The following is a 13,145-nucleotide window of genomic DNA, read 5'->3' as shown; positions in this document are numbered from 1 at the left end:
GATGTGTATATTGCAAGTAGCCTACATCAGTTTTTACCCTAAATCCCACTTTATCTGCTGATATTTCAGTCATTCAATTCAGTAACAGGCTTGTTAACACTTAACCAATTATCACGAAGCAATGACATTTTTTAAATATACTGGAGTTCTACGTTAAGCTTACAACTGTTTAATACAATGTAGGCTACTGTCAAAAAACAAAAACAAAAAAAAACAGGAGCTAACTGGCAGAAGTAGTGTGAAAATGCTGTATTTTCTGTTTTCTTCTTACCTCTGCGGCACTAACTGTCCTCCGCTGCAGCAGCTGAATTTAAACCTTTTGAAAAGAGTTTGGTTAATTTTACGCATTTAGCAGCGTCGGACTTAAGCCCTTTTTTTCCTTTCTCAAAGTTTTTCTGCACCGCCTTTCCTTTTTTGCGGTCCATTATCTAGCTTTCACTGAAAATTAGCTCATGTTGCACTCTCTCTGATGACGTGCTTGATTTTGACTGACTGGTTCGGTCGGCCCATCTCAGGACCAGGCGGCTGGCCGTTGCTGACTGGGCCAAATGCATAACATTTATTTATTATTAACATTATTATTATTATAACCATAGAGGAATCGTGCAAGCGATAAAAACCCATCCTATGCGCTGTTGGCCCGTAAAAACAATTTTATTTATATATATTTAGAAAAAATCTGACCGGCCCACATTAAACAAATTGGTCCGGCCCCTCTGGCATTTGCCAGAATTGCCAGATGGCCAATCCGCCCCTGCAGGAAGTCCTGTCAGATGATCTGGCTATAGTTTAACTGGCAGGGGAGATGAGATAAAAAAGCCCTTCGCTAAGCTTATTTTTACAGATGTGATCAGAGGTAAACACACCACTGCATGTTTTGTATGTATTCAGTCACTTGGTGAACTTTGTGATGTTTACAAATTTCATATACCTTCTTTAGATTGTACAAGAGCAGCTTTGAGTATGATACACTGCCATCCAACAAATTTCCAGTGAATTCTGGAATTGGGATCCCTCTTTCAGATGCTGCATCAAAACAAAGTCTAACGAGGGAAGACTGTGATACTGAAATAAAAAATTATTTGTGGTCCACAACTGATCGAATCGGTCGGAAGAGACCAAGAGATTATGGATGTGAGTGATAAATATTATGTAATGTCTTCTCACATTCTATAGGCTGATCTTCTCCATGACTATAGGTTTAGTCAAAGCATACTTATATGTTAAGAAACCTACATTCATTTGTTTAAAGGGGTCCTATTATGCTTTTTTACAAAGTCTTGATTTTGTTTTGGGGGTGTACTAGAACAGGCTCTCATACTAGGTTGTTCGAAAAACACATTATTTTTCACATATTTTACATTATTACAACACCTCTCTCCCCAGTCTGGCATGAACGACTCGAATAGTTCCGGTATGAAATGAAGGCCCGCCTTCTGAAATACGAAATGTGCTGTGATTGGTTAGCTGGGCCAGTGTGTGTTGTGATTGGCAGCACTCGGCGCCTGGTCGGGAAATGTCACGCCCCTTACCATAGCCGCCTGCGAGCTTCAGTGTAAATATTGCATCAATATCAAATCAATTTGAGCATGATTTAAACCCGGATGATTGTAAGCACTCTAAGTTCATCTGCCTTGGGAAAGCTAGCGTGTCTCTGACATAGTGATAACACTCATTGCCTTCTCTAGTGCAGCTCAACCAGGTCTCGTCTCATTCGTCGGTATTTGTGATATCACAAATCCCAGAAAATATGCGTTGTAGTCCAAATGAGTCATTCGTTGTGATTTCTGTTAAATAAAATATCTCTTTTTGAAGTGGACTTTGAGCTTTGTAACTTTGCAGATCTTTTTTATGCTCAAACAGCAACATTACAGACTAACTAAAGTTGAAAAAGGGAAAAAGCATAATAGGACCCCTTTAATAATCATTGTATACTTTGTATAAATACCTCCTTCCCCCTTCAGGTGTTACCTTTCCCACACCGCTGGACTCCTTCCAGTCAGAGATTGGAATGTCTTATATTGACGACTGAGTTTTGGAATATTTATTCACAGGTCGTGCAAGCTTAACTGCCTACACATTAGACATTAGTTTTGTGAAAACAATGTGTGTACTAATTTATCTTGCCACTGTGTACTTCATATATTGGCTCTTGAGATAAAATGCTTATAATACTGTTAATGTTTATTCAGCATAAATGTATATGGTTAGGGTTAGGCTAGGGTTTTTATATTGTTGTAAGATAAGATAAGATCCATCAACCTTTAGCTGACTGGAGGAAATGATGAAATACTGTGGTATCACTGCATGCATGGACAGGTTTTCATTAGTGGCATTATTTGCCTGATCCAATAAGGTTCCTTTCCTCAATATCAAATAATCAAATGCAATTAGTTATAGTGTTTAATCCAAATAGGCTATTTCTTCCTTTTCAGTGTTACATAAATAAGATGTAATTTCATTCAAAATAAACCATGACCGCACATAAAATTTATCTTGCTTTTGTCTTTTTTAGACAGATGAAGTCTTACAATAGTGAAATTCTTATGTACAAAACTTACAGTACTGTATGTACAAATGCACAAACTTCACAGGGAATGAACTTTTCTTAAAATCGGCAGGTTAGAGTTCATTTAGCTAAGCACGTTTTTGCTTACTGTCAATCTCATTCACCATCACCTCTCAAAACAAAAATTTCAATACAATTCATCTGTTTTACATGCTCCAATATTTTTTCTTCTGTCAAATTCATCTGAGAATAGGCTATGTGGTGTAAGTGTAGATAGATAGATAGATAGATCCTCTCCCAAATGGCACCCTAAACCCTCACAGTCTTCCTCTGAGTCCACAAGCATGGGCCGGTATGAGATTTTGACGGTATGATAACCTTAAGCAAAATTTCACGGTTTCACGGTATCACGATATTGTCGTTACAGCTCTAAAATGTGTTATTTTTAAATGACTGCATAAAAAAAATTAAATAATAAAAATATTAGGAACAATAGAATTTGTTAATTTTTTCTTTGATTTGTTTCCTAAAAAGAAGAAAAATTACAGTTATTTAATTTTAGTTATATAATTCATATACATATAATTTCATATCATTTAGTTATATAATTTCATATACATAATTTGATTTAATAATAACCCAATTTGAAGCAAAAACAGAATGTTGTGTTCTGACTAGCTTTGTGAAATATATGTATACTACATGCCTGAAGGAAACAAACAGCAGAAGCTCTGAATGAGACGCAGATTCACTCTCTGACAACAGGAGGCGCTCATAGAACACCAGATACAGCATTTCCTTGCTTACCGCTGTAAACAAAGCAGTGCTGCGCTGAAACACTGCTTTAATATGAACTATACAGAGACGAGATTAAAAGAAATTACCACGTAAACTTTTCTGAAGACAGTCAGTTCAGTTCCCCTCAGAAACACATTCATATAAACCCCCAAATCAATATTGAGGATTTTCTTCCAATAGTTTGTGCATCATGAACAGTGAGTGATCTGCCTGCTACAGTATTTTTCTCTTTGCGTCTGTCTTCAGCGTCTCTGGCCTGTGTTAACGGGCGTTTACAGACTTCATATTTTCACATAAATGACACTGTAAGTCCTCAATACCGAAAGTGCACATGAAGTGTGCCATTTGGGACAGGGCCATAGTGGCTGTTAGTACTGCATGCTATCTAGCCTTCAATTTGATATCATCCCATGTTGCCTCTTGAAGAGAAAAAAAAACTTTTTGAAGAAAAAAATCTCAGTAAGCATTTGAGACAATTTTCTTCCATTCCTTGAATTTTTATTTATTTATTTATCTATTTTCACTTTTTGGTTAAGAACTTCCATAGATACCTAATCCATTAACTAATGTTAAAGAAACTGTCTGAAACGAACTGCAGTAGTTGTGCTTATGTACACAGACAGCATAATATGCATTTAGAAAAACAGTAATCGTACAATAAAAACTTTCTGATGTGCAATTATTCTGTATTTATTAAATATGTCATTTAATGTGTACTCTGACATATGTTTTCTTCTATCCCACTTTAATATCCAGAGATAGACTTCCTTGAAGAGTGTATACACACAAAATATACATTGCCCCAAAGCAGCTTTACAAAAAACAGTGCTTTTGAAATCAATATCAATATCAGTAACAGATTAGTGACCCAAACTAAAGAAAGAAAAAAAAGATGATGATGAAAGGTGATGTAGATTTGAAAAAGGTGATAAAAGAAGGATGCAGTAGATGGGAAGTGAGAGAATAAATATGAAAGAGAAAGAGAAGTAGCAGCAGCAGAAGGATAAGATTGTGAAGGAGGAACTGAGACAAGGAGGAGTAGGAGGATGCAGAGAAAAGGCAGAAAGCGATTTAACCATCAGGAGCTTATAGCGGAATCAGAATAGTACTGAAACACTGATAGATAGGACAGTCACTTGCTGTGTGGAGAAAAGGACAAAAACTTCATCTGCTATTTTTTAACCACACAAGTGTCTGACAATGTTTGAGGGCTGATGAGATCAGTCTTATCTCATGATGAGTGTACTGAGGAGTCAGAACCACAGGGGTCAGATTCATAACAGTAGGATTCACAATATCTTCAAAACAGCATTAATCTCAAATCACCTTTTAATCAAATGAGATTGTCGAGATACATGCCTGAATGGAAAGTCTTTTAAAGTCAAATTATTCTTATAATTCTTAAAAATTATCTTTTAAACTTTTTTTTAAATTTAAACTGAGTGACTGTGTGTAATTACTATCCTTCCAGTGGCACCAAACGGAATTGTGAATTCTTATTTTCATTAAAGGTGGGGTAAGCGATTTCTGGTAGCCAATGTTGACATTTGAAATCACCAAAACAACACACCCCTACACCAAAAGGGTCTCACCCCTATTTTAATAGCTCCGCCCCACATACGTAAGCAACCCAGGCAACGATTAGTTCTGTGAAACAAAACAAAACCAATGTTACACCGTGTCTACACCAGATGCGAGTGGCGCGACGCAGCGTGACAAAGTACCATAGAACTCATTATAATCAGTGATGCTGTCGACACCATAGAGATATATATACATATCTATGGTCTACACTGGATGTGGCGCGGCGCGACACGCCAAATCACCGACAGAAAACTGCTGCTGCGTTCTATTTATGACATATTGACACAAATTTCAAATGATTTTCAACGGGCCCAGTGTACTAAACTTTAGCTATTGCGGCGCAAACACAGTGTTAATTACTCACCTATCGAGAAGAAACAAAGCAACATCGGCGTCCGATCGCAGGCCTTCCACTCCTTGAGTTCTCTCCAGCGCTGGAAAGCTGATCCGATATTTACACGGGTCCTACTTCTTGCCTTAAGCCTTCTTTTGTTCCGCAGAGATTTTCATCAGTTTTTTATCTGCCATCTCTATCTTTCTGTCGCTCGGCTCGGCTAATGTCCGTCCTGTGCACAGAACGCTCCCTCCTCTACATCATGAGTAGACACGCCACTTACTGCTGATCGGCTACATGTTTGTTTTGCTACTCGGCCCGAATCAGTTTTCTAAAGCATTTTTGAAAAATTGCTTACCCCACCTTTAATGCATTCTAATGCACACACACACACACACACACACAGAACCCTTCGTAATTGAAAAATAATTTTAAAAAGAAATAAAACACTCAAGGCTGTGCATTGATCATTTTACCATGGTATTGTGCATAAGAACACCTTTCACTCATTGCAAAACCACATGCATGGCCTCTCATGGCCTCTCATGGACTATTTGTTTTGTTTGTTTATTTGACAAAAAAAGTAGTGAATACACTCTATTCGTCAAGGATAACACAATAAATGACATCACTCACAAAAACCAAATTCTTAATATCAAAAATAAAAATTTTAATTCTTGATCTCTAATTGTATTTCCACTAGATGAATAGCACAATTATATTATATTTAACATTTAAATATAATTTTAGTGAAGAGTTCCACAAGCTTTCTTTAGTGTGAAGGTGTGATCCAGTTTTCTTAAGGTTAGAAATATAATCATGATATTTGTATTTTCTGAGCTAATGAAATGATAATAATAATAATAATAATAATAATAATAATAATAAAAGCGGGGGAATCTCCTCAAACCACCACCAGACTTATAGACTTATACTTATAGACATTTATAATGAGGGTAAAGTGTATTGTCTGTTAATTTTCAGGCATGCCATGCTTCCTAAGGACAAAAATGTGTATTCAAAATAATAACACCCACAATTTGTATAGTACTATATTGATATATTTAAAAAAAATTTTTACTTTGAACACACACACACACCCACACACATCCTGTAAGCTGAGATATGTACCACATCCCGTGTGAACAAAAGGAAGTGCATTGATGCAGTTAGAAATAATGTCTTATAACATCTTGATGAGCAGCATGAAGAGGAAAACAGTGATTTAGATTGCAGTCTCAAGATACAGTACAATTGGCACCTGAGATTCTTGAGACACACACGAAGGATAGGGTAAGCTTATATTGTAATTGTAGTCTGGTCCATGGAATTCTCAGATTATATACTGGTGGTGGGGAGGATGGAGGGAATCATCAGTAGTTGTCATAAACTACAATCGTAAAAGAGAAAGTCCAGTACTTATATACTCTTATAGCTGTGATTGGCCAGAGCTAATACTGTAGTTATGCATGAATAACTTGACATTAGTGTCTTCCTGGTAGAACCTTTACTGATGCTTTCATTTCTGTATTTTGGATGGTCTGAGAGTGAGAACATTTACAGCAAATTTTTGGGTGAACTATTCTTTTCGATTTCCTTTTTTTCCTGATATCTGTACCTATTCTTTTGATGGCCTAAAGTTTGGGGATGATTAAGGATGACTAAAGAGACAATAATAATCAATAATCAAGTGTAATATGAGGTCAGAAATAAAGTTTGAAAACCAAACTGTTAGTTAATGTAATTTTTTAATTATGTGTATATACGTATATATATATATATTATTTATTTATTTATTTATTTATTTATTTACTATTTATAATTTTTTTCTAATTTCTGATCCCTGTACAATCTTAGTAAAACATTAAGCATTAGAGCCCCATCTATAGGCCAATATTTATAAATAGTATTTAGTAATCAAACTTAATTCAAATTTAATATTCAGTAGTTAAATATCATCACAGCATTTGCTTACATTCGAAAATGACTATGCTTCATTTTCATTGGTTTTAAAAAACAGTGGCAGTGTCAAACAGAAATTCAGTTTGCACACAACTTTGCCTAAGGGCAAGTGCCAAGCTTTAAAAGAGAAATCCAAACAACATGCAAACTCCTTATTAACCCTTGCATCCAACAGAGTTTACAAAATGACTACTGCTGAAGTTGGTCATAATGTCCCTTAAAAATGAAGCTGAGTGGTTTGTGAATTAAACATCCTCAAATAATTCTGAACTTGCAACAAATAACTCACAATCAGGTTTTATTTAAATATATTTCGAATTTATACACATTAAAATAACAAGGAAATCTGGAGGTGCACATATATACACAACAAAATGGACAACTGCTAGGGACTCATGTGCATCAAAAACTAGCCCAGATATGGTAAAGCTAATGCTTCTGTAAATGTGAACCATTACTCATTAATATATTGGCTCACTAATATATTGAAACACTATAAATACTTTTAATCTTTGTCCTGAAGATATAATTACTTCAGTTAGAGGTCATATTCTTTGTCAGTTACCGCAGAAATGTAACATGAGTTAACTGAACAATAACAGACCTGAAGTCTTTCAATGCAACAATGAAGATCTTTGTTTGTCTAGTATGCAAACATTCATCCAGCTCAGGCTGGAGCATTTTTATTTAGCCTACAGGGCAAACAGATCTACAGAGAACAACTTGTTTCACTTAATATGCTTTCACTTAAATTTGATCTTAGCATGTCTTCTTTTGCCTCACCATAAACGTATACCTATTATTTTGGCAGACTAAAAACTCATGACATAGTATCGCTGAAGAAAATGATTTCACAGTAATTTAACTTTATTTAGAAAATAAGCTTTATAAGCTTTATTATTATGGATATTATGAAATAAAACAAAACAAAACAACCTAATACATACAATACATATGATCAATACTGATTTTATTTAGTATAAAAGTCAAATAAAATCTGCTAAGGAGACAACTTATCTTTTCCTTTCTTAACTTTCACTTTCCGAGAAGTCCACACCCAAAGGTGAATCAGATCTAACGTCAGTTTCTTACTCTGCTCAACGACACAGTTGAATCGACGGCAGTGTCCTGTCCTACAGACACTATCCTGAGAGATAAAAGGTAACTTTCTTCAAATTATTAAGATCCTTAAAGTTAATTAAAATGACAAAACTTATTTTGTCAAAAATATATTCTGTCCTTACTTTTTTCAAAACAATCTACAGACATACATATTAATACTAATTTATCCAACAAGTATTCAACATCAACATTTTAGCTTTAGCTTTATCCTCAAGTTAGAATTTGTATACAAACAAGACATTCACTCACATGGGGTATAATATTTAAAAAGCATTTATTAAAAAAGGGCTATACCTTTAAAAATACAACTGATGTGTTCTAATCAAAATGATTTCAGTTTATCATTTTTGGTGATAATGTACGTTTGAAAAGGTGAAAATGTACGTTTGAAAAGGTCAAATATGTGTGATTTGTGGAACAATGGAAAAAGTGGACCTCTTTATTAATTGAATCAGATAAATAATGGAAGCAGGTGCATAAGAATCTATTCATATCTTTTCTAAGATATTCTTGTTATATTTCAAAGACACTTGGTTTTCAAGAGGTAACATTATTTTATTAATATGCATGTGTCATATAAGATGCTCATGTTTTTATAAGAGACTAACACATGGTTAAGCAAGGTGAGGCAGTTGTGGTAGAAACGATCTACCACAGGAGTCACACTTGTGTCTAGCAAGTGTTGCACAACAAACCCATGCTAAACCCATGCGATTAACAACAACAACAACAATAATAATAGCAAAGTAATATTTTTGGGAACTAATTTTTTAGAGCTCAAAAGAGGGGAAAATTGCATAGAATGAAACTGGATGCATTGGTTCAATTCCTAGGAAACTGAGAAGATAAAATATAAATCTTGAATATAATTTAAATGACTCTGGATAAAAATGTCTGCCAAATATAAAACTATTCTATTGCTGTCAGGATACCATGAAAGTCTCAGCAATTCTCTCAGAATGCTATCCTACCTAATCCTATCTTCCATCACCCTTCCATCATTCCCACAGGGAACTTTCTAAACTGAGGATCTTTGGTCTGTGACAGCAGATCTGTCAATGGCTTCACAGACCATAAACTTCATCACCTGGAATGTTAACAGACCTAAAATAAAAAGAGATAAGAAATTTCAAAAACTACAAAATGCTGATGTTGTTTTCTTACAAGAGACACACATTGGAGTAGGAGATGAACATATTATAGAAGGCCTAAAAAACAAGTGGTATGTTTCCTACACAAACTATACATCCCGAAAGGGAACAGCCGTACTAGTGAGGAAAACACTGCATTTTGAATATATAAGTGTTGAAATACTGTGGAACGTATGTTTTGCTAAAATGTAAATGAAGGACAATGGTACACTCTGGTTAGTGTTTATAACCATGACACAGACACAAAAACCCTTGAAAAACGTTCAAATAGTTACCTGCAATCAATGACCACAGGGCTGCTGGTGGTTGGTGGAGATTTCAACACAGTTCTCAATCCATTTATTGACAAAGACAATTCAAAAGGGGTGACAGATACCACAATCCACAGAAAGCCGCGCTGTTGCGTTAAAAAGTTCATGAAATCTCTTCAGCTGGTTGATGTCTGGAGAAGAAAGAACCTTGAAAATCAGAATTACACGTTCAACAGTCAAGTTGTGTCCAGGCTGGATTATTTATTTGTTCCAGAAGAATGTATGCGTGTCAGAAGTTGTGAAATCAGAGACTCAGGGATGCGTGACCATCGTCCTGTGTATTTGGAGATCAACAATGCTTCAGAAAGATCTCCACATACAATCACTCTGCCAACTATTAAATCATAAAAAGCATCTTTTTACAGATGAAATGGGCTTATCACTGGGGGAAGAAAACTCACATGCAGTCAGTGAGGTTGACATTGTGTCAGCTATACAGTCTCTTCAAGTGTCAGACACACCGAGACCAGATGGCATCCCAGTTTCCTTCTATAAAGACATAATTGAAGATCTAATTCCATACATAAAGATGCTCAATGACAGAATCCACAGAGGTGCATTTAACTGCTCGGAGAAACACTTTAATGAAACTCTAAAAAGTTCACATGATGACAGTCAACACTTTTTTTTAACGTTGATTACTTCATCATTGCTGCTATTTTGGCAAGACGTCTAGATGATTTCTTGGAGTCTCAGTCAAAGGGTCGTGCACCAAAAAATTCAGCTGCTGTCATGATCAGTCCCAAAACATTCTGCACTGAGATGAGGCTGTCTTGTATCAAGGATGAGATAGAAAAGCAAAAACAGTCGAAGCCAAATCTGTATCAGGATTTCTTCATTATGAAAAACCAGAGTGTATGAAGAGCATGATTTTGTAATACATAAGGAAAAATAAATTTCAGTGGAGGGTTATGGAAAGTGAGGATCATGAAGATGAATGAGATCACATTTGCAGATTTGTTCTTCTCTTTGTGCTCTAATTGTTTCATAATGGAACAAGGTTGGCCACAGATTTAAAAACCTGATGTTGCCTTAAAGTGCATCATGCACATCATCAAGTGCTTTTGTGCCACTCTGCACTGCAGTCTTTCATGCTTTTTTCACAATCAAAGATAATTTCTGTTTAACCTATATATTTGTTGCTGTGTCCTATTAAGAATCTGCACCATAAATTCCAAAGAAATGCGTTTTATAGTGTATATACTTGGCCAGTGAAAACCATCACAAATGGTTCCGTAACACAAATTTTTCATAACATAATTTGTTTTTGTAGTTTTTAAATTAAGATTTTACTAGATGTAGTTTTTTTTGTAAAATAAGTGGATTTTTGCATTGATTATTCAAAAAATGTGGTCTGATCTTATTTCACAAATATAACTTGCAAGCAGCAATTAAGGAGCTAAGCACTACAGAAGCAAAATGAGCCAGTAAAGCAGAAATTAATTAGTAAATTATTAAACTGTATTAGTGTGAACAAAACAGCAGACATGCTTAAAGGATTAGTTCACTTCCAGAACAAAAATTTTACTCACCCCCTTGTCATCCAAGATGTTCATGTCTTTCTTTCTTCAGTCATAAAGAAATTATGTTTTTTGAGGAAAGCATTCCAGGATTTTTCTCCATATAGTAGACTTCTATGGTGCCCGCAAGTTTGAACTTCCAAAATACAGTTTAATGCAGCTTCAAAGGGCTCAGTCTCAGCCGAAGGGTCTTATCGAGCGAAACGATTGGTCATTTTCATTAATTTAATTAATATTTATACACTTTTTAACCTCTAATGCTTGTCTTGTTTAGCTCTGCGACATGCATACTATGTGCACTCCCGTTCAAGACAGTTAGGGTATGTCAAAAAGCATCTCATTTTCTCCAGATTGAAGTTTTTCCAGGATGTAACGACAAAATGGATTTTTTTTTTGTAAAAGGCGTTTGACCTTCTTTGCGCGTAAACACTGGGTCAGTTCTTCTGCAGCGATGTAGGACGATTTTGAAGTTGGAGAAAAAAATGAGATGGGAGTTTTTCGACATACCTTAACTCTCTTGAACGGGAGTGCACACAGTACGCATGTACAATGCAGAGCTAGACAAGAGGAGCATTTGTGGTTAAAACGTGTACAAATATTAATTTATGAAAATGACCGATCGTTTCGCTAGATAAGACCCTTCTTCCTCGGCTGGGATAGTTTAGAGCCCATTGATGCTGCAATTAAACTGCATTTTGGAAGTGCAAACTCGCGAGGACCATTGAAGTCCACTATATGGAGAAAATAAAGCTTTTCTCTGGTTACCCCTGTAATGCCATTAAAACTTTTCTGAAGACAGTCAGTTCCCCTGAGATAAATTAATAAAAAACAACACAAAAAACAACTCTTTGTATTTGCATGAATCATATGAATGGCCAGTGTCAGAACAATGACAGAATTTTACCGAAAGTTGATGAGTTTGCAGGTATAAACACCATTAAGTAATTGTCAAAATTTATAAACAGATCATAAGCAATTGCTTGGCAAAAATTTGGACTTTTCATTGACTGCAAAGTACTTTGAATTCATGAGTCTGACATAAAACAGTGCTGTATTTTTACTTTAAAACATGTAGTGCTCAACATAATCTTTGAAGGTTATGATAATCACATTAGCCTATATTTCACATTAATGTGAAAGCCCCCTTAAGACCACATTGTCAGACTTTTGTCTGTATTTCAGGTCTTAAAGTCTGTATATGAGGTGCTGACATAAATTGGGTGTTTGATTAAGATGACATGCAAAATGTGCAACGTTGGGATACATACAAACACACACACACTGGGAACCACTGGTCTAGACAATGGAAAAATAATAACAGTAAATTAGATCATGTAAAAAGTTTACCATTTAGATCACCTTTAATTTAGCCTACCTTCTGACAAAATAAAAATTCATTTTCCCCCGCCTTTATAGGATTGGGTTGGTCAACTTTCCAATTTACTATAATTTGACTTGTCTTTTGAAAATCATATTTCCCATGTTACAAAAACAGCATTCTTCCATCTTAGAAACATTGCCAAGTTACGAAACATGATACCTGTTTCTGATGCAGAAAAGCTAGTTCATGCATTCATGACCTCTAGACTGGACTATTGTAATGCACTGCTAGGTGGTTGTCCTGCATCTACAATAAACAAGCTACAGATAGTCCAAAATGCAGCGGCTAGAGTCCTTACCAGGTCAAGAAAATATGATCATATTACGCCAATTTTACAGTCTCTGCACTGGCTACCTATTAAGTTCCGTATCAGTTACAAAATATTATTACTTGCCTATAAGGCCCTTAATGGGTTAGCTCCTGCGTACCTAACTAGTCTTCTACCACGCTACAATCCATCACACTCCCTAAGG

At 35.5% G+C, this 13,145-nt stretch overlaps 1 protein-coding gene across 2 annotated transcripts in view; it reads left to right on the top strand.

The window, feature by feature from the left end:
• The window catches only part of LOC107589417 (uncharacterized), an 84,515-nt gene that overhangs the window by 68,056 nt on the left and 3,314 nt on the right, over positions 1-13,145 (top strand). The window contains exon 1 of one of the 2 annotated variants that reach the window (XM_016277843.1): positions 8,262-8,348. The exons of the other annotated variant lie outside the window; for it this stretch is intronic. The gene's annotated coding sequence lies outside the window, so the exon portion shown is untranslated. Of the gene's footprint in view, positions 1-8,261; positions 8,349-13,145 lie in introns of those variants that run through there. 2 annotated transcript variants of the gene reach the window in all.

This window comes from Sinocyclocheilus grahami, unplaced genomic scaffold (genome assembly GCF_001515645.1).
Source record: "Sinocyclocheilus grahami isolate Dianchi unplaced genomic scaffold, SAMN03320097.WGS_v1.1 scaffold116.1, whole genome shotgun sequence".
In the NCBI taxonomy this organism is placed as follows: domain Eukaryota; kingdom Metazoa; phylum Chordata; class Actinopteri; order Cypriniformes; family Cyprinidae; genus Sinocyclocheilus; species Sinocyclocheilus grahami.
This window is presented reverse-complemented; position numbering and strand designations above follow the sequence as displayed.